The sequence below is a fragment of the Chlamydotis macqueenii genome, chromosome 3 (assembly GCF_036417535.1).
Source record: "Chlamydotis macqueenii isolate bChlMac1 chromosome 3, bChlMac1.mat, whole genome shotgun sequence".
NCBI classification, from domain to species: Eukaryota; Metazoa; Chordata; class Aves; order Otidiformes; family Otididae; genus Chlamydotis; species Chlamydotis macqueenii.
This window is the reverse complement of record NC_141558.1, coordinates 88053242-88077438: the sequence shown is the minus strand read 5'-3', so window position 1 is coordinate 88077438 and position 24197 is coordinate 88053242. Positions and strand designations below refer to the sequence as shown.

The window sequence follows — 24197 nt, the reverse complement described above, 5'->3', positions numbered from 1 at the left end:
GGCTTTTTTTTTGTTTTGTTTTATTGGTGTTTATGTTACAAGAATCAACCCCTCAGCTATTTACAGCACTAGAATTAATTTACATTACAATAGTTATAGGGAGTTGGCTGGCTGGCTTTTCCTTCTCATGCTGTTTCAATAAGACCAGAATCTGAATTAGTTGATGCCTGAAGTTAGGCTTCCAGAGGGAAGATTTCAAACACAGACCTACAGAAATTGTTTGACTTGGAAGCTGATTCCCGTGGAATTTTTCTTCTTTCCTGGTTTAGGCATGTTTCCCACTGAATCTGCAAATAAGGCTCTTCAGTATGATGGCCTGGTTTTCAGAAAATACTGAAGAGAAGGAGGAGAATTTCCTTTTCTTGATAAACTATACCTTCCCATCAGCTCTATTTTTCAGTGGAAGGGGAGAAATAGATTAGGAAACTGACAGATGTTTCACTTTGACCTTCTCCAGACTGAGTTTGCTTTGGAAATCCCAAAACAGGTCCCTTTCATATTTTCCAAATTAAACATTTTTGCTGTGTCTTTTAGACCTGCCCTGCATTAAAAAAAAAAAAAAAGGATAATATGAGACTTTAAAAAATGGGTCAATGTGGGTCCAATTGTCCAAAAATTGGATTTTTGTTTCTCATTTCATGAAAAGAAGAAATACTTGTTTTGGTTCTGAATCAAATTTCTTTTCCAATATTTAGGTCAGCCACTGAACCAAAAATATCCCAAGCTGTATTCCTTTCAGTACTGTGCACTCAGTAGATCTCCCTAAAGCCCATATGCCTGTTAACGTGCAGAAGCATCTGTCCTTCCCAGGGGCCCTCCTCTCTTTCTGCTGGAATTTGACACAAGGACTAGTGAAGATATTGTGCGTTTAAGATCTGATGGTATCTTATAATGCAAGAAAAAATCATTAATAAAACTGTGAGGAGAGGGATCTTTAAGGAAGAGACTCTGTGAAGTGCCCAACTCCCTTAACTTTTCTAGAATTAAGCAAGAGAGGGGTGGAGGGCCAGTCACTCTTCTCAGTCAAAAGAGGTAGACCACAAAGACTACAGCTGGTCTGTAATAGAAAAAAATATTAATTCTTGCTTATCTGCTGTCTTAAGGAGGAAGGTAGGTCTGGTCTTACTAGGGAGTTCTGTAACTAAGAGCTCTTAGTTGTCCTGCTTAGGGTTAATCCTGTGATCTTAATAAAAATCAAAAGTCACAGTTGTGACTTTTCCCAGGACTGAAAATGAGCTCTGGTCTGTTTTCAGCTATCATGAAAATTCATAGACAAGACAGTGCTCTCCCCACTCCCTCCTCCAGATGGCCCCTCCTGCTTCAGAAACTGGCTGACAAGACAGCCTAGGCCCCAAAGCTGCCATTGCAATCAGCACCCCAGTCTGATTTTTGACATCCCAGTACTCCTTCAATCCTTCTACAGCTAGGGAGTTAAAATGGCAGTGCCAGTCTCTGCTTTTCCCGGGAATACACCAATATGACAACTGAGGAAATAACACTCAAACTTCAGTACCCTCAGAAGTTTTCACTTGGGGACAAACGCTGTACTGAACGTGTAATTCTGAACCACAAGATTGGCTCCCTGCTGCTTTATTACATCTTTTTAAAACACGTTTAGAATAGCCTGGGACTTTGCCATTCTCAGACAATACACACTCCAACTCCCTTACTTTGTGTTATTTCAGACAAAAAAAAACCAACCCAAACCCAAGCTGTTCCATGAGCAACAAAACTAAAATGAAGCCTGAATTCCTATAACCTTTCCTTATAACTCTCTCCTTAGTCAGACTAACTCCGGCTCCAGCTCCGTGCATCTCTGCTACTCCCAACAACAAGCACAGGCAGCATCTGTGCTGTGGTGTGGTTGCCAGAACAGAGTGACAGATGCACATGCATTGACACAACTGCTGCCAAACCAAACGTTGTCCATGCTCTCAGCAGAGAGAGTTAGTTGGGTCACTTGTCTCTAGTTGTTCATCAAACTTCACAGACATCAGACTACTGGCCTTTTTGTCTTCTGTGCCTTACGCACATGGTTGAAATTGGTCACAGGTACCCTTATACCTACCAGTAGGTTCAGAGAGATGGCATACTCTAGCTCGGGTTCCACAGAAAACAAACCAACCAGCAAACCTAAGCCTAAGTGGCCTCTTGGCCTACCAATTTCTGTTACCAGCAATTCACAAAAGAGGTTTTGGTGTGTCCAGGCACCTTCCATCTCCCCTGCCTGATTCAAGAGGGCATCAGTTGACCCAAGCCCTGAGTGAAGCTTGAAAACATTCTTCTGGTTCAATAGCCATGTCCTCATCACAGCCATACTCTTCTATTACAGACACTGTATAAGCAAACAACATACTTGGTGCATGCTTCTGCCTTTCCCTTTTGCCTCTCCTTACCTCTAAAATGCCTTAAAACACACACAGGGAGCCAAAAGCAGACCAAACAGCCTATACTCCACTTACATCCCTGTGCTTAGTATTCCACCTTGCCTGGCTCCAGGCCTTTACAAATGCTTTAACAAAGGAACCACAATTGAAGGAATTAAGTGAAATTCAGCCCATCTGACCTCAGCCTCTGGAGCCCACCTACTTTGCCCCAGTGTAGCAAGGCTGGTTCTGTCATTTCACCTGAAAAGCTGCACTCAGGAACACAATTTTGATTCATAGTTAAATAAACATTTTCTTAACATCATTAAGACGAGGGATTGGACACCACGGATGTAGCCATTTACTTGTTACCAGAACTGTGGTTTAGGTGAGAGCCCTAAAAATACAGAAACCACCACGTACAATTCCATGATTCAAATTTCTGAGTGTAGCAGAGTCTGGAACTGATTAGGATTTATACCAAACGGCACCGATACTTTTTACATGCATATGGACCCTTTAAAAAAAAAAATTAGTCCTTTTTCAGCCAGCCATTTCCTTGCTACAAAAAAAAATAAAATTGCTGACATGGTAGAACTGAATTCTGCTAGTTCTCTTATACTGCTGCTGCGTTAATGAAAATGAAGTTACTACAAAACTAGTTACACACATTGCAGCTAGAAAGACATTTGATATGAACAGATACTTTCACGTTGGGATGCTATTCAGTGAAAAATTAGCCAATGTTAAATCTATTCAAACTGAACACTACCATTCCTTGGGAAAAAACAGTCACAGCTGGACAGACCATTTCAATCCAAGAGGCAAAACTGGCAGTCATGACAAATATTCAGCTAGTCAGTGGCAGCTGACATATGCAAATAAGATCCTCACTAAGAGAACTCCTAAAACACTGAAGGCACCAAAATGGTTGTCATGACCTATTAGTTCCCAGTGATCCTCACCCTCATGGGGGTTTGAATCGGAGTTTTGGGTTTCTCACTGACCCTTGAGTGACGTCCACATGACAGAGGGGCTCCTGGTTTTGGCTCTCTTTCCTAACTTCTCAAAAGGAAAGGTGACAGACCCCGTTAAAGTGTATCATGGGCCTGATCTGGCCAGCAATTGAACCACAGTGCATTCCTTCAAAGTGCACAGCAAATTTAAAAACCCCTACTGCTGCCTTGAGAAGAGGCAGTATTGTTCTTTTAATAATGCCACCCACTTTGAAGAGTGGTTTGTACTTGCTGGGGACTCTGCTAACACCAAGCAGGCCAAGGGAGCTATTAAGGAGCAATTCAGGCAAAGAAGAGGGGAGTTGTTCTGTGTCACAGAGGCTACTGCTCACTTCTGAGATCATTATTTGGTATTTATATAGCTTTTTCTATCAGATCTGAAATTTACCTAGGGAAGCTAAGTGATGTGTCCAACAAAAGAAGCAGAATAACTAAGAGTGAGTGAATTAGGAAAACAAGCCATTTGCTGAAGGCTTCCCAATGAGTGATGATGTCAGGCTGCGAGACAGACACAGTGTTCTTTAGGAGACTGCCAAGGACTGGGCTACAGTCACTGCATCCACCTGCAGGAACATCCTAACACAGCAGGAGAGCTACAAAATCTGGACCCTCCTGCGGCACCACCTCCACAGCTAGCACAGGCTGTGTTTGCACACCAAGCTGTGAAAGCCCTTGAACCCCAACACCACCCCATCCCTGCCGACCTTTACCATGTGAGCACCCACGTACCAGAAAGAGAAAGTGTGTTGAAACGGGATTATCCTGTGGAGACTTGCATTAATAAGTGATTTTACTATCTGGCAAGGGAAAGAGGGACGTAAACCAAAGAAATGCAGCATGTCTGATTTCCTTCAAGCCCACTGAATCACCAGATACCTATTTTGGCTCAGAGACTCCTAACTGAAGTCTTCAGGCTGTGTTCTGTCCTAGCTGTGTCTAGGTCCTGTGACTGCTCTGCTCTTCTCCTTCTCAAGCTGTAGGGCGGGGAAGATACCTCTGTGCCCCAGCAGCTGAACAACCTCACCGAACTTTGAAGTTTGCCCTGCCCTAAGCAGGGGATTGCACTAAGGGCCTCCAGTGGTCCCTTCCAAGCTACATATTTTCCAGGAGAGGAGGCTGTGACCTGACACATCAGCCTCTGCTCCCTATCCTGATATGAGACAGGGAACCTGACAGAGGGCCATGATCCCTCCCCCTTCGTGTCCCGCACCTGAGCAGGTGCCAGGAGTGTGCCTTTCACTTTGGAGAAAACAGAAGACCAACCACCTCAGCCTGTCTCAGGAGCATTACGCAGAATGTGGACATGTTGACCAATATGTTCTTGAAGAGTTAAGTGGCAACCTCAGATAAAAGGGAAATTCTGCAGTAAAGTTTTTGCCCTGACAAAAAACACAGAGGAGGGAGGAAATTAGGGTATTCTTTTAGTTCTTTCTCTTCGTCTCAAGTCATGTTTGCCACACACTGCTTTCCATTAGCTCTGAATCAAGGGGGCTTGAGAGGATACTGTTAGCCAGCATGGAAAATTTCTATGTGACAATTTCAGCATCCTCTCCAATCCCTATCTACTACACTGCCAAGATCCATTCTGGGCTGGATTTTTCCAAAGCACTCCGTATTGATTGAAACCTGTGGCACCTCCATGGATTCCAGTGGGAGCAGAACAAAGGCTGTGCCAAGCTCTTTTGAAAAATCCCACCATGTATATTTAATGAGGAATGTCTCTGGGAGAAAAGTTTTGAGTACAGCTAAGCAGATTTTTTTATTTCTTTCACACTAAAAGTTTAATCTCTGCCACTACTCATCCAGGAGGTAACTGCCTGGAAGGGTGGGTAGGACCTGTTCCAAAACCCCCAGCAGGATACAGTCTGTTTCCATCTAAAACTGACTTAAGCTCTCCTGTCATCTAAATGGTCCCTGTCACTTTGTGAGTGAGCACCATTCTCAGGATCCACACCTCCCCTTCCTGCTGCAGGCAGCCATCCAGCTCAGCTCATCCACAAGGGCATTCCCCACTTCCTGTCCCACTGGATACCCTTTTCCAGGGCCAGTCCTCACTGCAGTCCTGCTTCTGCTTTTCACCTCCAGCACACCCTGTCATTTGCTTACGACCCAAAGCCTCAGCATCCCCTGCACCCATTCCTTCGTGTTCATTGGCAGTGAACGCTACAAAGTAGTTTTCAGTCTCTAAATACAGATTTGGCATGTGGTGAAACTGATAGCTACTATCCGGTACTTAGAAAAATCTTCTGCCAAGGTAAACTGATCACATCCGTCACAGCAGTCTCTCTCCTCACAGAAATAGAAGGCAACACCAAGTAAACTTTGTAGTCTTCCCAAAACTACCCAGAGAGATGTGATATGTTCATTTTTTTCCTTCTTTTACCGTAAGCAAGAAATTTCAAGTATGCTTTTAGCAATGAATGTATTCTTCTTTGGCCTGCAGCATCACCAAGCTGAGCTGAACGCAAACATGGAATAACGAAGTTTCAAAACTAAAACAGGAAAGGGAAATCCTTTGATTTGCACAAGAGTGAGCTGAATGAACATGGACTTTTCATTCACATTTGCTCATGCTAAATGTCATTTTTCCCAAAAACTAAAGAAAAATTCCCTTAAACTGAAAAGAAAAGGGGAAAAAAAAAAGGAACTACATATTAACTATATTAGCCACTGCGATGTTAGTACATTTCAGTGCACTCAATATAAAGCAAAGCAGATGATAGGGAGCTTTTGAGAGTTTCACTATTAAATGAAACAATAGACAGTGCATACAGACATATTTATTAATTTCACATTTGGTAACAGTTCTGGTATTGGGTTATTCCACCAGAAGGCAGTAATAACTATTTTTAGCCAAGTTGGCCCTTACTTCATCCAGTAAAACTTGGTTTCTGTGTGAGTGTTTACTAAAAACATTACATCTACCACATACTAGACCTAACAAAACACTTGCAAATGTGTACAGCAAGGAAGGCTGCCTAAGAAAATCTAGCACTATAGGTATTTTCCCTGTCTAAACACCTAACTCAAAACAGTTCCAAGAGATTCAGCAGCACCCAGGGCTCAAGGGCAAGGACCCTGAGCAAGAGCTCCTTGCACATGGTCTACCAGCCTCCAGGGCAGATCAAACAAAAAGTCCCTGCAGCAGCTCTCTCGCACTATGATTCCCTTATACTTCTTATGTCTCTGGTTTAGTTTAGTTCGCTGTGATTTCCACTGTCCTCTCTTCATTCTTCTGCACAAGTGCAATTGATAGTATCTGTTAATATCACTATATTAACATTTTCCCACCTTATTTGCGTGCAACTCTGCTGACTTCAGTGACTCACACAGGGAGTAACTGTGCTCCCAATATATAAAGAAGCACAGCACTTTTCTAGCACTTCAAAATGTTAAAAAATAAAACAATTAACTGTGAGGAATTAAGTGTTTAAAACCTTTTGAAAGAGATCCAGCAATTCTGGAGAAATTTGCTAATTATACTTTTTTTCTGTGTTTCAAAACCAGTAGTATCTCACTCAATCTTTCCAACTCTCCTGTTGGCAATATGAAACACGAACTAAAATGTAATTTAAGGGCAAATAGTTAAGAGTCAAACCAAACTTTTTTAAACTCTAGGGTTTGGGGTTTAAGTTATATAAGGCATTTTATTGTAGGCTCATAAATGGGATGAAGTATCAGCAGCTTGGAAAATGTATTAATTTTATAATTAATAAGTATTAACAAAAATTAACAGAATTGTCCCATTGCACAACCAGCAGAAGAGGTGAATCCAGCACCAGCTGTTCAACAACTGGACAGAAATATAAGCAAATATCATAAAGACCTGGAGACACAGTAGAAGAGATTAAGTCCTTACAATTTGTTTGGGCTGAAAACTGCAGAAAAGAGGGGAGTCTGCAGTTCACGAGTTTTAACAGTAAAGATACTTTTTCTCCTGCCTTTGTCACTAGAGGTCAGCACAGCATCTGAAGTGCCACATTGTTCACATTTAAGGAATGATAAGAAAATCCACAACTCTTAGAGGGAAACAGTGGTCTTAACGAACAGCTCCAAGAAAACAGAATCTGTGTTTCTGCAATGGGAGAAATGTGAAATGTGAAGCCTCAGAAAAAGAACACAGTAGCAACCAAAAAGCCTGAACTCAAAATCGGAGTAAAAGCATGCTAAAAGTTTAAAGGTTCCCACAGAGCAATTAGTGTCTAACAACAGCTGTTTTTAAAACACCCATTAGCCTAAGGTAAAAGCTGTCACCTAAAAAGCCCAGCTGAGGACTCTTCCTGATGCATGAGAAATAAACTATTTACTCTCCCTGCACAACAAAATTCCTACCCCAGGCTGTGAGCAGCTCGTCTAGCCCATGTAAAGCTACCTCACACATGCATGTCAAGCAGATAGGGAAAACATTAACTGCGCTGGAACAATTCCTAGGAATGCAGGGAAAAAAAACACCCACAAACAGACACTCATCTTCCCAACACAACAGAACAGATATCCACTGTGTGATCCTTGTCCCTTTGAAGTCACTGCAGAAACCTCACGCCTAGGCAGTCTCACTGCACAGGCTGCTATTCCTGTCCCCTGCGGCCTCTTACTGTCAGCCGGGAGGTGACATGCTATCACAGCACCTGACAGGAACCGTGAAGGAGCAACTCTTCCTCTTCCTTTTAGAAAAGGAGACTGCGGCAGTCAGCTGCTCTCAAGACAGGTGCAGGCAACAGAGATTTGGCACTGAAGAAATGTCACCTTGTGGCACGGCAAATCAGTCGCCTCCCCTCCCAGTGCATGTACCGGAAAAGGGGTCCATGTTCCGGTAGGATTTATGGTGTTCAATTCACCACTCCAGCAGAAGAGCACGTTTGTCAGTATGACCCAGATTTCAACAGAGAACCGTGTAGCTGTCCCCCCCGCCCCCCCCAAAAAAAAGCCATTTAGTACAGACTACTCTACTTCAAACGGCAGCAAAGGAGCTTGGATGACAGTGTCTTACATAAACTGACAAAACAACGTTAAGCACAACTTAACCTGGCTCCCCTGTTCTGGCAGATACAGGAAAACACCACCTTGAAATCCAGAAATATTTGGTCAGCAAATGGAAGCCCCTCGGAATAGCGGCAAGGGAAACTACAAGAGAATAAATTCACACTGACATACGGAGAAAGTAACTCATTTTGGTCAATTAATTATAGCAAGGGAAAACTAGTGTAAATGCGAACCTAACTGCATCAGCCCAACAAAAAGCAGAGGGATTTTAGCCATTTTAAAATATTTTCTTTCCTTATCTACACCTGGCTATGAAGGATAAGTAAAATGGTCTTGCTCAGCTTCTAGCAACCATGAAAAAGTTAATAGATTCCTGTAGGGAAGCCTTTTTTTTTGCTAGAGAACCATTATCTGGAAAACACATTATTGTTCTTTTATTATTACATTACGCACAAAGGAGGAAATAATTTGTGACTGCTGTATGTTTTCTCACTTTTTTTTTTTCTGGGAAATTTCAATTCGAAAGACACACATTAAAATAAATACAAGAATAGAAAACATCAAACATCTAAAGGTTGACGTGCAGGATTAGAATGCCTGAGGTCTTCTGTCCATTATTAACACCTTTGAGTAATAGTGCATGGGAGTAAAAAATGGGCAACTTGTTATGCCAAGTGCTGCAAAAAAAGTTTTCTCTCCACGAAGGTATAAAATGAAAAAACAAGACGGATAAAGGTGGAAAAAGTATACAAGGAAATAATGAGATAATACTGGTAATAATGAGAGCAGCTGCCCACCCTGTACAAACAAGGGATGCAGCTGGGAATGGGGACTTCTGACATGGCATCCTGAGCAGCTAGAAGAGCAGAGAAATCACCCACAAAGGTGGCCAGCACCAGAAGATGAACTTGTTGGACATAATTTCTGACAGTTCAAGAACCTGTTGAAATTTTAAGTAGCCCCTTTTACCTTCCCAGAACAAAACACCACCTGCAGCAACAGTGTTGGAGGATGGTGGGACAAGGGAGAGTTTTGCAGAAGAACAGTGACGTTATGTTGCAGTTGTTTATAGGAACTTCTCACAAGTGGGGAGAAAACACAAGAGTGCTTGCACACAAACTCTACAAAAGAGAACATAAGATGAAATCATGAGCTGGCTGGAAGCAAAAATCAACTCTGCTAGACTAACTTACACACACTCTAAGCAGGACAGCAGTAGAATGAAAAGAACCTTGAATACAAAGATGTGACTGAAAAGGGAATAGGAGACAAGTAAAATACAAGGCAGAAAAAGATGAAAAACAGAAGCAACAAACAGAATAAGCTTTCCAGATAGAAGTATTACTTCCTGCAGGACCTTTGGCGAGTTATTCTATTTCCTCATCAATACCATGGAGATAATGTTTCCTGCTGTCACCACCTCCCTAAAAGCTTTAAACTCCTGCTTGTTTGTACAGAAATCAATCACAGGGAAGAGATGGGGATGTACAGAAGGTCTGGGCCTTAAGAACTTTTAACATTTTGTAAACGAAGCTTTAACTTTAATCTTCACTATTATGCTGCTGTCAAGTTTAATGTATGTTCTTTATTTAAGGTACAGAGAAAAAAATATACATTGTATTTTTGTAAGCAAGAAGGTGAAAAACAAATTAGACTTCTATTCATGGTCTCCCTTCATTACCACACAACCAATCTAAAACACACAGAGATAGTTTGTGGCATGAGGGATTACAGACCACAATTGTATTAACCTCATGAGGCCACAAACACACAGGGCAAACAACCAGCACATCATCTTCTACGTGTACTATGTTGACTCACAGCTTGAGTCTGACCTGCGGTTTTCCCTGACTTCTTTTTTTTTAAGATCACAATGAACTGCTCTTCAGCTTGCCCCACAGCTGTAAGCGGCAGATCTGTTGGGATATTTCTATGTTTTGATGATTTGCTTGAGTGGCAAGGGGAGGAAAACAACGCATTTTCTATACAGTGAATATAAGCCACAATGGGAAGGCTCTTAAACTGACAGCTCCACAGCTGCTATAAACTGGCACAGATCCATTAAAACCAATTGGCCAGATTCCCCAGACAGCTCAAATCAGTGTCGCTCCACTGAAGCTGATGAAGCAACACCAATTTGTAGAAGCTAGGGATCCGGCCCATGGCCTGCACTGAAGTCCAGAAAGACCATTTGGGTTTAACAGGATCAGAAATCAAAAGGAAAGTCTGTGTCCTTATAATTTACTCAATACTACTGAGACAAGTGATTTCCATGGTGTTAAATCAGACAGACTAAACAAAAGCTATCAGAGATAAAAACCCGTTTATTGTTTCTTCCTCAGTATAGCTTTACCAGGGAAAGTTACATCATTTCTTGCAACATATTCCATGAGGCAATGAAACGTGAAGGCAAGGAGACAACCGCAGAGAGAAGAGGTACAGGAATAACACTATAAAGAATTCAAGCTATTTAATGAATTATAGGCATGACAAACTGGAGTATGCTGCCCTGCTCATGCTGACTTTATGTCAAACCCATTCCCACAGATGTCAGGGGAAAGCATGGTGTAACATAATGCTACTCAGCAGCACAAGGGAGGGGCAGCTTAAAAGCAGAGGAGAAGGCTCAGGTAGCTCAGCTTTTTATTTTTGAAGCTATTCTGAAAAACTTCCATATTCAAATTTCACAGGAATTTGGATACCATTTTTACCATTCTAATTGTGAAAAGCCAGATGCAGAGCCAGAACTAATTCAGTAATCAGCACTAGGGGGAAACCATATAAAAGTATCAAGATTCATGTTTTGTGGCTCATTGGTAGAAATCAAAATTCTTTGTGCAAAGCCTCTTTGAGGTGCCCAGCAAGAGGCAGTATTTTGTCATGCTGCCATGGAATGGGTCAGTCTAAGTTTTCTGTGCTGAAGAATTCACGATTCTCTCTACAAGAACAAGCTGACTCTGCACACAGGAACTCACTGAAAAGAGTTTGCTTACATCCTAACACATGCACACATGCATGTATTTTCAGGGCACAGGGTGTAAATGAACTGTGAAGACAAGATGCTTTAAATTCCAGGGGACCAAAAACATTTCTAAGTTCTGGGCACCACAGTGTTCCACTGCATCTGCTCTCACAGCCATTGTTTGTCCTAGAGGTTAATGCATAAGAAAGATGAGTAAAAATTGAACTGTCAGAGAAAATGCATCTCTTTTGCTCTGATACAGAAAAATTTAATTGTACCTTACAAGCACCTACCCTCAGCAACTCTTTCTCACCCTGCTCTGAGCTGTCTTGTTGCTCCACCAGTTATGTGATCAACCACCAAAGGAAACTCTGAAGTAGAAATTCTGAAGATCTCTCTCAAGACAGACTCAGTCTCCTCAAGACTGCAAGGGTAAAGTGGGAATGAAAAAGTTTGCACACTGGGTGAGAATTTGTTCCAGTGTGCAAAGTTGGAGTGACACAGAAGATAAATCCTGCTTAAACCTTGCATTCTATTTTTAATGTTTGGAAATGTTTTTCATGACCTTGAGAAAAGATGTGTGTGTTTGAAAGAAAGGCTACCAGCAAAATCAGTGCAAGCAGGCTGCTGTAGTTGGGCTCTACTGGCACCGAGCTGACACAAGGCAAGCAGCTATTCAAGACTAAGCCTCTCTGGGGCTCTGGCAGCGCTTGGTGCTAACTGCACCACAGTGCACAGAGAACGTGTGATGCAAATTCAAGTCTGTAACCACTAGCAACTCATTGAGCAGATTTAAGATTTAAACCAAACTACATTTGAATAAAGGTATGCACAAGTGAAATACTGCTAAGCAGCTTTGCATTTCACTGCTGTTATATTGTGGAAATCAACTTTGCAGAAACAGGGTTAGTTAAGCCTATTCCACAGTTGTTCCATTCATGAATTCAATAAACTTCTACACATTGTCAGTCCTTCAGCCTTAGTCTAAAGTCTGAAAGAGCCAGAAAGACTGCAGCTTGCCTTCAGTCATCTCCATGAAGAATCTTCTCAAGTAAAACTGGTTATGTGCTTCAGCTGAAGTCAGTAGTTGATCCACTGTTCACTATAAAAAAATTCTGTATCTCTTTATCAGATTTGTAGTATGGGATCTGCAAAAATCAACATCTTCCTAAGAATTTAAATCTGTCTGCTAATTACCAATATTTACACAAGAAAAAAAATCATAACTTTCAGGTCCTTCTATAAATTAAATTATTGATTTTGAGAGGAGTTTTGCCTGGAGCATTCAATTTTGTTTTAACTTTACAAAAAAAAAGTACTTTCAAGGAAACCCTTGGTCTTGAGTTATTATTAATTTTCAAGAAATCAACAAAATGTTTATTCACCCATCACTTGTATGTCTCTTCTTCTTTCATAAACAATCACATTCTTGTCATGAGAAACAGGATCTTTGCAAAGTTCTCAATAAGGCAGGCACTTTCCTGAAGATGCTCTTGATCTGTAGATGCTCTACCATCACAAGGTCTACCTAAAGCTAGCACAGATTTGTGAATTCATACATAAAACACCATACTAGCTAACCATCATGATCATTGCCTACATAATATGACTGAAACAAAAGGTTTAATGTTTTCCAAATTCCTCAAATGCCTTAACTCTCAGCACTTTCAGCAGCACTCATATGTGTGTATTTCACATACAAATCTTAAACAGAAGGAAAATTACTTGTGCACATAGCAACATCTTTTAAATCTCTACCTTTCCACTAAAATAATCGCCAATCCCAAACCATGCATTACAGTCTTAACTACCTTCAATAAGCACGTTGCTTTTTTAACATTTAACTACCACTGTAAAGGCCAGCAGAACACTTTTTTACAGCAATTTACCTAACTCGTATAAATTGAAGGAAAGGCATGTACCTCAGACAGCAGAAAAAGTGGGAATAGGGAGAAGAGATAAAGAGTGAGCCATGTAAGTACATTACTATGTTATCTTAATTGAATGTAATGTGAAAATGGTTATTTTTTAATTATTTTTTTTTTTAGCCTTGGAAGCTTGGTATGTCTTTTTAAAACCACTAAGCTGAAAATAATTAAAACTGGAAAGCTTCTGATAAAAAAAAACTGACCCAAAGCCCGTCAAAATCATTCTTTCTCTAAAATTAATTCATAAAATGTATTTGAGGATTTTAACATAGTTGCTATTGAAGAGATATAGCTGCACAGCCCTCCTCACTGAGTACACGCACAATTCTGTTTCCCTGCATATAAATGCACATAGTTTGCTTAAACACTTCCAACCTCTTTGTCTCTGGCTTGAAGCTGCAGCATAAGTTCCACTGAGGAAGAAAGTACCCAGATGAAATGATGATTCCCAGGCTTTAAACACCATTCTTAAGCATGCAAGATTTGCATCTCCTGTAACACATATTTTGCCATCCTAAAATATGGTAGCCATCTTTGTCCTCTTTTCTAAGCCAAATAAAATCTTTGTTCCAGCCCTCCAGTCTCAAACAATTTCAAAGATTTAATCAAAATTAAACACTTAAGGGGAGTAGTAATTACTCAAGAGACTAAGGTCAAAAGCCCTAGTGCGACTATTCCTCCTCATCTTTTTGTAGAGTACGAAAGATGACATCCTAGCATGTTTTTGTACAAGTGCTTTCCTCACGCAAGAGAACTGTGTCTGCAGAGCAATCTTTATCAAATCTTTTACTTATAATGGCGGGGGAGGGCAAAAAACCCCTAAGATCTTTCCTTTGTTTAAATGCATTTCCTGCCTTCCTTACTGTTACAGACTGTGTTGTGGCAGGCCTATTTATAGTCCAAAGAAAGGAAAAAGCACCACTGGAGGCAGGAAAACTAAGTTGGGAAAGAATAGAAGGAAGTGTGGCTGCCATTTAGCCAAACAATCTAGAACTAATTGAGCTCAAAAGAGCCCCAGCCTCAGTGAAGCTGCTGGGAGTGAACAGAGCACGATCCTGCTTCTCTCTCCAGGGCCCTGCCAGGGCTGCTGATTGTGAGAGTCATGCACAGGACACTGCCGGGCAGCAAATAATCTCAGCATCTCAACACCGTGAGAAAATTCTTTAAAAAAAGGAGTGTGCTGCAAGTTAGATACCTATCAAATTAAGGTAAGTGCCTCCTTCTGGCATTTCTGCTTGCTACATTCTCCTTGTCTTTTCAGATGTGGCCAGATCGGTAAATGAAAACAGAATGAGCTTTGGAAAAATGAACTGTTCCAATTTTTATATTAAGGTTTAGCAGGATGTCTGATTTTTAGATAAAGAAATTTAATTCAGTTATGGATTCTTCAGAACTTTCTTTAAGCAAAAGAAGCCTTTACCATATATCCATAAGATAACTTTGTTGTTTTCCTCACCTGTGTCATGTTCATTTTATAATATGCAATTAAGTACAAGAGAAATGTTGATGGTAAATATATGGTCTAAAGAAAAATAACCTAATGCAGAGCTGGTGTAATTAAATATTTTGATTCAGAGACAGAGGGAGGGAGAAGTCTATGTAATATATATATTTATACAAGATGTGTTAATTTAGAATACATAAACATATCAAAATGAATATCACTTATAACTGAAATTTTGTGAGAATTTAGTCAGATGCCCATGAGGTACATTTGAAAGTAGGAACTTAGACAAAATTAAAGCACCTGAAAGTTTCTATGGTTTTAGAATTTACTGTGGTAGGTAATTTGTGTGCGTGTTCATGCATGTGCATAAAAATATACTATGTATGGATATCGATATACATTTATTCATTGTGGGTTTGCATTGCAGTATCAAGTAGTTGCCATTCTGAGGTCTAATTTAAACTGACAGTAAAATGTGAGTGGAAATTTTTAATCTGCTTATTTTTAGATTGTATACACAGAGTTATACTATCATGACTCCATGTGTAAAAAGCTCTATTTTAGGACATACCAGTGTACAGACCATATTAATTCACTGAATTAGCATCAACAAGACAGAATTTTAAGAAGGAAAAATGAAAAGTTACTTTAAGATTATGTTTGATTTCTTCGATTTCCAACATGTCCTTTGCTCTTCTAACAAAGGCAATGCTCTGAAGGCAGGAGGATAGAAGCTGTAAAACACTAGATTCAGGATTTCATAATGTTATTTTCAACTTCTTGGAATGATCTATGGGAATAACCTTTGTATTAGTCCCACTTGTGTTAACACATTACCTCTATGCATATGCCATTCAGATTATTCACTTGTTATTCAGATGTTTCTTAGGATTAGTGGTTTATTGTAAAAAGTTGCTGGTGAGTAAAAAGGAAGTGTGATGTGTTGTTATTCTACTGTATCCCCGCATGATGCTATTATGTTTAGAGTCTGTTATTGTGAAGATAGCAAGGCAGGATGTCATCCATGTAGGTGAAAAGCTGCGATAGGACAATTGTAAACAGCAGCAGTCAGCTGAAAATCTGATCCAGGGAGGTGCCAAGCAGCAATTCCAAAGAAGCAGATGTTAGTCAATCCTCATCAAAAGGATCAGGCTTTTCTTTGTCTGATTTCAAAGTACTCAATTATTTATAGTAACTCTAATTTCAAAGAGGTTATAAGCCTAGTCTTATGAAAAATAAACCACCTGTAATGGAAGTAAAAATAGAAGCCTGTGCAGATATTTGCAAGAGAAAGCTCTTCAGACTGCAATTTGAGTAACTAGCATAGCATACTCTCATTCAGGTAACATTCCTTGCTTTCAATTTCAGTAACTGATTCTCCTGCACAAAGACCGAGCAGAACCCCCCCCCCCCAAAAAAAAGGCTTTTAATTTAAAAATGTAAGAGTAAACTGTGTAACCACCATTACACTAGATAAGCTTTTGTAAAACTCACAGGATGGAGGGAGGGAATGGATACAAATCTGTGGAAAAATACTGACCCAAGCAAAGAGCATTTCAACTTCTGCTGCAAATGGAAAAAAAAAACCCACAAATGCAACCATTTCCATGACATGTCAGTTGCATAGCTATTGCAATACAACTGAACAGCAAACACAGGATCATTCAGATTTATTCAGGTGTGCAACACTCACCACAGCATTATTTTAAAGCTCAGTATCACTGCATGAATGTGGCAAAACAAAGACCATTGGTTAACTGTAAAGAGAAGATAATTTGCAAATCAGCCAGTTACAATGTAATTATGTAGGAAGAGGTGATAAAGTAATGTACTGAGGCACTTTTGCATTTATCTTTGGAAAATATATTCTAGATGATACTCAGAAATTGCCTAATTAATACTTTTAAAAAATTTATATCCTTAATGAAGAATTAACAGCACAAATTCTGATGAGAGCCACAGATGCAAACCCACTGAAGTCACGGGAGTTGCTCACACCACTGAGAATAGAGTTTTTTGTTCTGAAGATAAGGACAACCTACTCCACTGGCTACCCAGCTGGCTACTTTTCTTACAGTATGCTATATGGGGAACACGACAGGAGCTTGAAGCTACCCCACTCTTTCTTCTACTCCTTCTACCATTTTAGGACAGGTTCAAAGCAACTCAGAATCAGGGAAAATGTGTCAGTAGTACAGCTAGTGGTACTCAAAACATACCATGCTGTTTACAAATAAGTCAGACTGCCTTTAGTTAGTCAACTAGGAAGTTAACTCGACTTAGAAATTACTGTTAGGTTTTCTATCTTCAAGAACTTAAGGCCAGGGTTTTCAAGCTCTGTAACTGTGAGAGTTAGTAACCCTAGTTTAAAAAACGGAAACTGCCTTACATAGTCACATAATCGCAGAAGTAGCAGTTTTAGGGGAAAAAACACACACACATAAAAAGATTTGTTTCAGAACTGCAAGAGTTCACAAGTTCATGAGTTCAGAGTTTGCAAACTGAGAGTTGTTTCCTGAAGATACAATCATTCCAGAAGGCCTCAGAATGAAATCTACACCCCTGCACCTTATAAAATCTTACTACCTGCTAGAGTCTAACTACTCTGCAGGAGATTATTTATGTATAAACACTGTTGAGTGTTCACAAGTACTAACAGAGTTACAATTATTAGGACTCCAAGCTGAAAATTAAACAGGAGAATAGAATATAGAAGCCAGTAAGCCAGCTTCATTGGGGGCCCAACTTAAATGCCTCTATGCAAATACATACAGCATGGGGAATAAACAAGAGGAGTTAGGGATGTGCGCATGCCTGCAGAGCTATGATCTTACTGGCATCACAGAGACATGGTGAGATGGCTCCTATAACTGGAGTGTTGGAATGGAGGGATACAGGAAGGGAAGGCAGGGGAGATAAGGCAGGGGTGTTGCCCTCTATGTCAATGACCAGCTGGAGTGCATGGACCTCTGCCTCGGGATGGATGAGGAGCCGACCGAGAGTTTATGGGTCAGGACTAAAGGGAGGGCAGGGACAGGCAACACTATAGTAGAGGTCTGATACAGGCCACCCAACCCAGAAGATCGAGTGGATGAGGCCCTCTATAGACAGACAGGAGCAGCCTCACAGTCACAAACCCTGGTCCTCATGGGGAACTTCAACCACCCTGATGACTTTGGAGGGACAACAGACCAGGGCACAAGCAATCCAGGAGGTTCCTGGAATGCACTGGTGGTAACTTCCTTCTCAAAGTTATAGAGGTGCCAATGAGCTATGGGGGTGCTATGGTGGACCTTGTTCTCACCAGCAAGGAGAGGCTGGTGGGGAACATGAAGCTCAAGGGCAGCCTTAGCTGCAGTGACCATGAAATAGTGGAGTTCAAGATCCTTAGGGCAGTGGGGAGGACACAAAACAAGCTCAATACCCTGGACTTCAGGAGAGTAGACTTTGACCTCTTCAGAGAATTGTTTGGTAGAGTACCATGGAACAAAGCCCTGGAGGGAAGAGGGGCCCAAGAAAGCTGGTTAATATTCAAGGATCACCTCCTCCAAGCTCATGTGTGATGCCTCCCAACAAAGAGGAAGCCAGGCAAAAATGCCAGGAGGCCTGCATGGATGAACAAGGAGCTCCTGGACAAACTCAAACACAAAAAGGAAGCCTACAGAGGGTGGAAGCAGGGACAGGTAGCCTGCAAGGAATATAGAGAAATTGTCCAAGCAGCTAGGGATCAGGTTGGGAAAGCTAAAGCTCTGATAGGGAAAGAAAGATGGGAACAAACTTTTTAACAGGGCCTGTAGCGATAGGACAAGGGATAATGGTTTTAAATTAAAAGAGGGTAGATTTAGACTAGACATAAGGAATTCTTTTTTTTTTACAGTGAGGGTGGTGAAGCACTGGAACAGGTTGCCCAGAGAGGTGGTGGATGTCCCATCCCTAGAAACATTGAAGGTCAGGCCAGACGGGCCTCTGAGCAATTTGATCTGGTTGAAGATGTCCCTGCTCTCTGCAGGGGGGTTGGACAAGATGGCCTTTAAAGGTCCTTTCCAGCCCAAAACGTTCTATGATTCTATGAAGCGGAGGTTCCCATGCTTTCTACCCTGCCATTATTTTGCCAGGAGATATAAAGAAGTCTAGGGTTGTCAAATAAATACTTCAGTCAACTGTCACCACTGTGTGGACAGACGAGTTTCTGGTTCCACGAAAGCTGGCTGACTTAAAGAAAAATCACATGACTTAAAAAATAATGCACTTCAGAAAACAGACAAACCATTACATGCTTTCATGCAAAGCTAACTCAGGATTTATTATTCCTCATGCAATTGCTCCAGTGTATTAAGTATCTTAATTTCTCCCTAAGCTCCTATTCCACTATACCAGACACTCTTACAAGGGAGCTTTGTGCTCCAAGTCACAATCAAGCCCACTAACATTAGAGTAAAAAAAAGAGCAGAGACTTAGAAGTACCAGTGTGTCTGTTTGGGGCAGTCAAAGCAAGATATTTTGAGAACACATGCATAGTCTACAGTAGTCTTACTCAAAAAGCAGAACTAAGGGAGAGGGAACATAAAAAGAAACCCAGCTAAAACACATTCAGAAATCAAAGTTCAATATTGGACAGCATCAAAATAGTTCTACAAAAAGAAGCAGCTACTCAACACTTACAACTGAAATGTCACTGCTAAAAAATAATTTCTTTGATAATATCTAAAAAACTCAGCTTATAACTATGTGCTGAATAATATCCTGACTCGTGCAAATGTTTATACAGGTGCTTAAATTTAAGCATATGAGTAGCCCCATTGATTTAAAGCAAAATTATTTCAACAGGCTGATAAATTTTAAAGCTAGGGCAGAGTGATTAGATCATCTAGTCTGACTTCAAACACAGTATGCTAATTTTACCATTCCTCTTGTCTGAAACCCAAAAGCTTGCCTGCTTACAACAGAGCATATGGATATAGTATGTTCAGGATAAAAAGTTTAAGGGGAAGATCATGATGTTCTACATACAGCAACTCACTACAGTGAGAATTGTTCAAGTTGACACAAATCTCTTAGCTCAAACAGGAAATAAACATTTAACAGGCTTCGTACTAACTTATTGCACAAGGGTGAGGGTCAATGTGTGTATGGAATGGACTGTTTCTCCCAGAAGTCTACATGCCATCAGGAAAAGCCATTAACTTTACTTTGGTTGCTTTCCTACTCTTCTAGCGAACTAGAGAAGTACTGTTGTACAAGAAAGGATGAATGACAAAGCTGTTTTACAAGTCAATCTTCATGCCAAAGTGCAGCTACATTTTTTGCCTTTGGTCCTCTCATTTCCCACAAAGCATGTGCAAAGGGTGGTACAAAATAAGGAGCCACTGTTCAGGAGCAGATGAGACACAGAAGTGTTAACCAGAGACATACAGCAAAAGTGAAATTATAAAATCTCTTATCACCACTTGAACATACATAGGCAGTTTAAAAAGACTTATTATTTGAACAAAAGACAAGAGAAAAAGTGGGCGATTTGACTTGGGGCCTCCTTTACAAGGATCGGTAACAGTGGATTTATATCACATGAACATACACAACAGCAGGACAGTGCTATGGAGAGATACAACATAAGGTCATAACAAAAAACGAAGGGAGGGGGAACAAGAAAGACTGTCTTTGAGTACAAGTCTACCTTGCCCACAATTAATATTCTGTTCCTAGGATTCAAAGATCCTTTGACTACTAAGGATCTCCCACATTGCAGCAGAACAGAGGAGTTGGAATGTACAGCCTCCAGGGCTTCGTAGAAAACACAGCTAGGGGAAACGTGATGGCCAGTGCTTTATGCAACTAAGAGCCTAAAAACACTGAAGTTTATATACGTCCCAGGTGGCTGTATTCATAGAACACCTAGAATACAGCAAAACTCCACCATATGACATAGTATTACCAATGCTTGTTCATAGCAAAATTTAATCAAAAATACAACAGGAGACACTAACTAAAGACTCCTCCAAGATGCCATACACGCATCTTCATGTCTTGGGTTAGCATAAAAAAATAAATGTTGGCTTTGAGAAGTATTCTTGTCTTTATCTTCTTATTTGCATTGAGTTTCAGGGTTGGCAATCTCCTTGTTACTTAGCACAGTACTTCCCCAGGAAGCAGAGAGGTACCCTACGGGAAGGAGAAACCTGCCCAGCTCTTGACAGCAGGGGACTATGGCAAGCATACTACCATGTTTCAGTCCTCAGCTCTTCCGTAAACTCATTTCAGCCATTTGCTCTCATTTCTGCACTGGATATCATCTCTGAAACGACCCTTCTCAGCCACCTATTTAGTAGTGTTTGCAGACCAGTTTATCGCAGTGGTCCCCAAACAGACTGTGTGGACTCAAGCAACTGCACAATGCGAAATACAGCCCTGTTGTAACGGTTCTATAATGCAAGACCATACACCTCCAGGACTATGAAAATGCAGGTATTGCAAAGAAGTTATGCCACTTGGTCAAGACAGCACAAACGTAGTAAAGAGACAGGACTGTTATGGTGTGATACAAAGCACTGTAAGTAGTCTGCTCTACCAAGATGATCCAACCATATGCACAATAACTCAATTTGGGGATAGAATTTAATGTTCTGTCAAGCTAACAGGTCTAGCATGTCCTGCTAATTAATTCATGATAGTTTACGTAATAAAGCTGTAGGTCACTTTAGTCAGAACAAAAATTAATGTGTGCCGACATCTCTGTTTAGATAGCTCAGCATTCTCAGAATCCTTTATATCCTAACATACTCTATTTTTCCAACATAGCGTTTCATGGTTATTTTGGATTATTACCGTACCACAATTATCTTGGGAGGCTGGAGACAAAGATAAATCTTCAAAGAGCAGCTGGTTCATTACTAAAGGGAAAAGGAAAACTGAAATAGCATTCAGTCTCTATTGAACTACAAAGTATTCTTTATAATTTCAGAAATGGGAAGAGGCAAAGGAAGGGGAGAGGACTAATGCTGATTTCTTCCAAGCTGCTTGTCCTTCCTCCCACTTATGGCTAGTCTCTTCTTTCTCTCTTAAGACAAGGAATCTCCATACTGCCTTCATATAATGCTGTAGTTTTATACTGCAACACAGCCTGTATGGAATTCTGGAAACAGCACATCATTCTATTACAGTTCTATTCTATTCATTCACATCTATTCTATTAGAATAGGAGGGTGAGTAACTATCTTAAGCAATAATTAAAAACAAGATTAAAAACAGAAGTAAGATTAAAAACAAAAATAAGATTAAAAAGCAATATAGTATTCTCATATGAGTAAGAGACATGAAACTGGAACATTAGCAGCAGAGAAAGGCCCAGATTCAAACAAGTGTAATAAATCCGGCAGCGTTATGCATACAGAGACCTTGGCCCCAAGGAGCTCTGGCACACAAAAATATTAAGTGTTGTGACTACAATAAGGAAATATCCTCACAACTAATGAGCGTGGAAGCAATAGCCTCTCTCTTGTCTTTGTACTGGGCACTTCATAGAGTACATATAAGGCATAGATGGATCCAAATTCACTCATCTGACAGTAAGTTTGGAAGCATGGACCCCAAGATGTTTGCACGCAATGTAGCAGAACTTAAATAGATTGCTGAATAACATAACCTGATAAACACGCTGTGCGTTGGACTTAGCAGAGACCCTGCCTGCCAGTTCTGGTAGGTTAAGCATTTGTGAGCCGTGCCTCATTTTACAGTGCAAGCACAAGCTGGAAGAGCTACAGTTTAGAATCATAGAATCATAGAATGGTTAGGGTTGGAAGGGACCTTCAAAGGTCATCTAGTCCAACCCCCCTGCAAGGAGCAGGGACATCCCTGACTAGATCAGGTTGCTCAGAGCCTCATCCAGCCTGGCCTTGAACGTTTCCAGGGATGGGGCCTCCACCACCTTTCTGGGCAACCTGTTCCAGTGTTCTATAACTCGCATCGTAAAAAAATTTTTCCTAATTTCTAATCTAAATCTACCCCCCTCTATTTTAAAACCATTACCTCTCATCCTATTGCAACAGGCCCTACTAAACAGCCTTTCCCCATCTTTCTTGTAGGCCCCCTTGAGGTACTGGAAGGCTGCTATCAGGTCTCCCCGGAGCCTCCTCTTCTCCAGGCTGAACAGCCCCAACTCTCTCAGCCTGTCCTCATAAGAGAGGTGCTCCAGCCCTTTTATCATCTTCGTGGCCCTCCTCTGGACCTTCTCCCACAATGCATGCTATTGTTACTAGTATAATTTTGGTTTGCACTTAAAAATAAACATGTGAATCTGGCCTATTGAATTATGAGTCTAGAATAGTCATGATATATAAGACTTATAAGTTTCTTATTTTTGATTTAAGAAGCATTTTGTGTAGCAACAAAAGCAGACAAAAAAATATCTGAAGCTGGTACACCTCAGAGGTCACAACTGAGAAGAAAAAAAGTGTTTTTGTCAAAATAGTTTTATAAGCTTACATTAGATCAAATTTTATCTATCTTCCTTCAGCTAGAAAGAGAAATCTTGAATCAACTCAGACACACTAATGGATAGTCCTAGTGAAACAGAAAAACACAGATCGTACAATAGATTCAAATGTCAAGGTCTTAGATACACATTTCTTTACTGTTTCTGAAAGAAAGTTTGGCTCCATTACCCAAGCATTTAAAAGTAAGAACTACATTTTCTTGTGCTTAACTCACATAACCCTTTAACATCAATAAAGATACAGGGGCTTCAAGGGAGAACTTGATTCTAGCTTTTATCTAGAAATAATAAATAAATAAATAATGAAACCTCTATTCATTGTGTTCACTCTATCTCAGCAAATGAGCAAATTGAAAGCTTTGATGCAGAACAGTAAGTTCTTTTTGAATGAGAGCAGTTTGCACTGTACTTGTTCCTGGATGACCCAAGAAGATTTCCATGTCCTGATGTAGAAATTATACAGAGCAAAGTTGCATGATAGAGAGACTCTTTCCCCATATTTTGCAATTCATTCCTAGGATAATCAGCATTCTTTGATTTAAACACAATCAATATGTTAGGTCTGTATTTTCATTGTAATATTTATAATAGTGATAGTAGTTTATAGTGATAGATAGATAATAGTGATAATAGTTTACAAGGGAGCAGTGCGTTATTTTTTAGTATTTTGACAGAAACTGTTAAAAGAAAAAAAAATTGTTCAGGTTCTTTCTAAGGAGAGGAAGGAAACGTCTGCTTTTTGCTCTTTTCTGAGTCTGTTACTAGACTTCATCATTTCTGCTATACTTGTACAGTCAATGCAAACGGACTATGTCAAGCTGTAGAGTGGGATGTCTGTTCCAGCTCTGGGTATTGCTTCAGGTTGATACTCAGATACTCAATACTAGCTTATCTGCCTCACTGAGAAGAGACTGACTTACCAAACCAAGAACCACTGTGACATCAGTGGTGGCAAAATTAATAAAACAGTAAAAACATTTTTTACTACATATAACACAAAAGGGGTA

General features: G+C 40.4%; 1 protein-coding gene across 1 annotated transcript in view; it reads left to right on the top strand.

Annotated features, from left to right (window-relative positions):
* Window positions 1–14309: 14309 nt before the first annotated feature.
* Window positions 14310–24197, top strand: part of RASGRP3 (RAS guanyl releasing protein 3) — a 67415-nt gene continuing 57527 nt past the window's right edge. The window contains exon 1 of the mRNA XM_086745181.1: window positions 14310–14463. The gene's annotated coding sequence lies outside the window, so the exon portion shown is untranslated. The remainder of the gene's footprint in view (window positions 14464–24197) is intronic.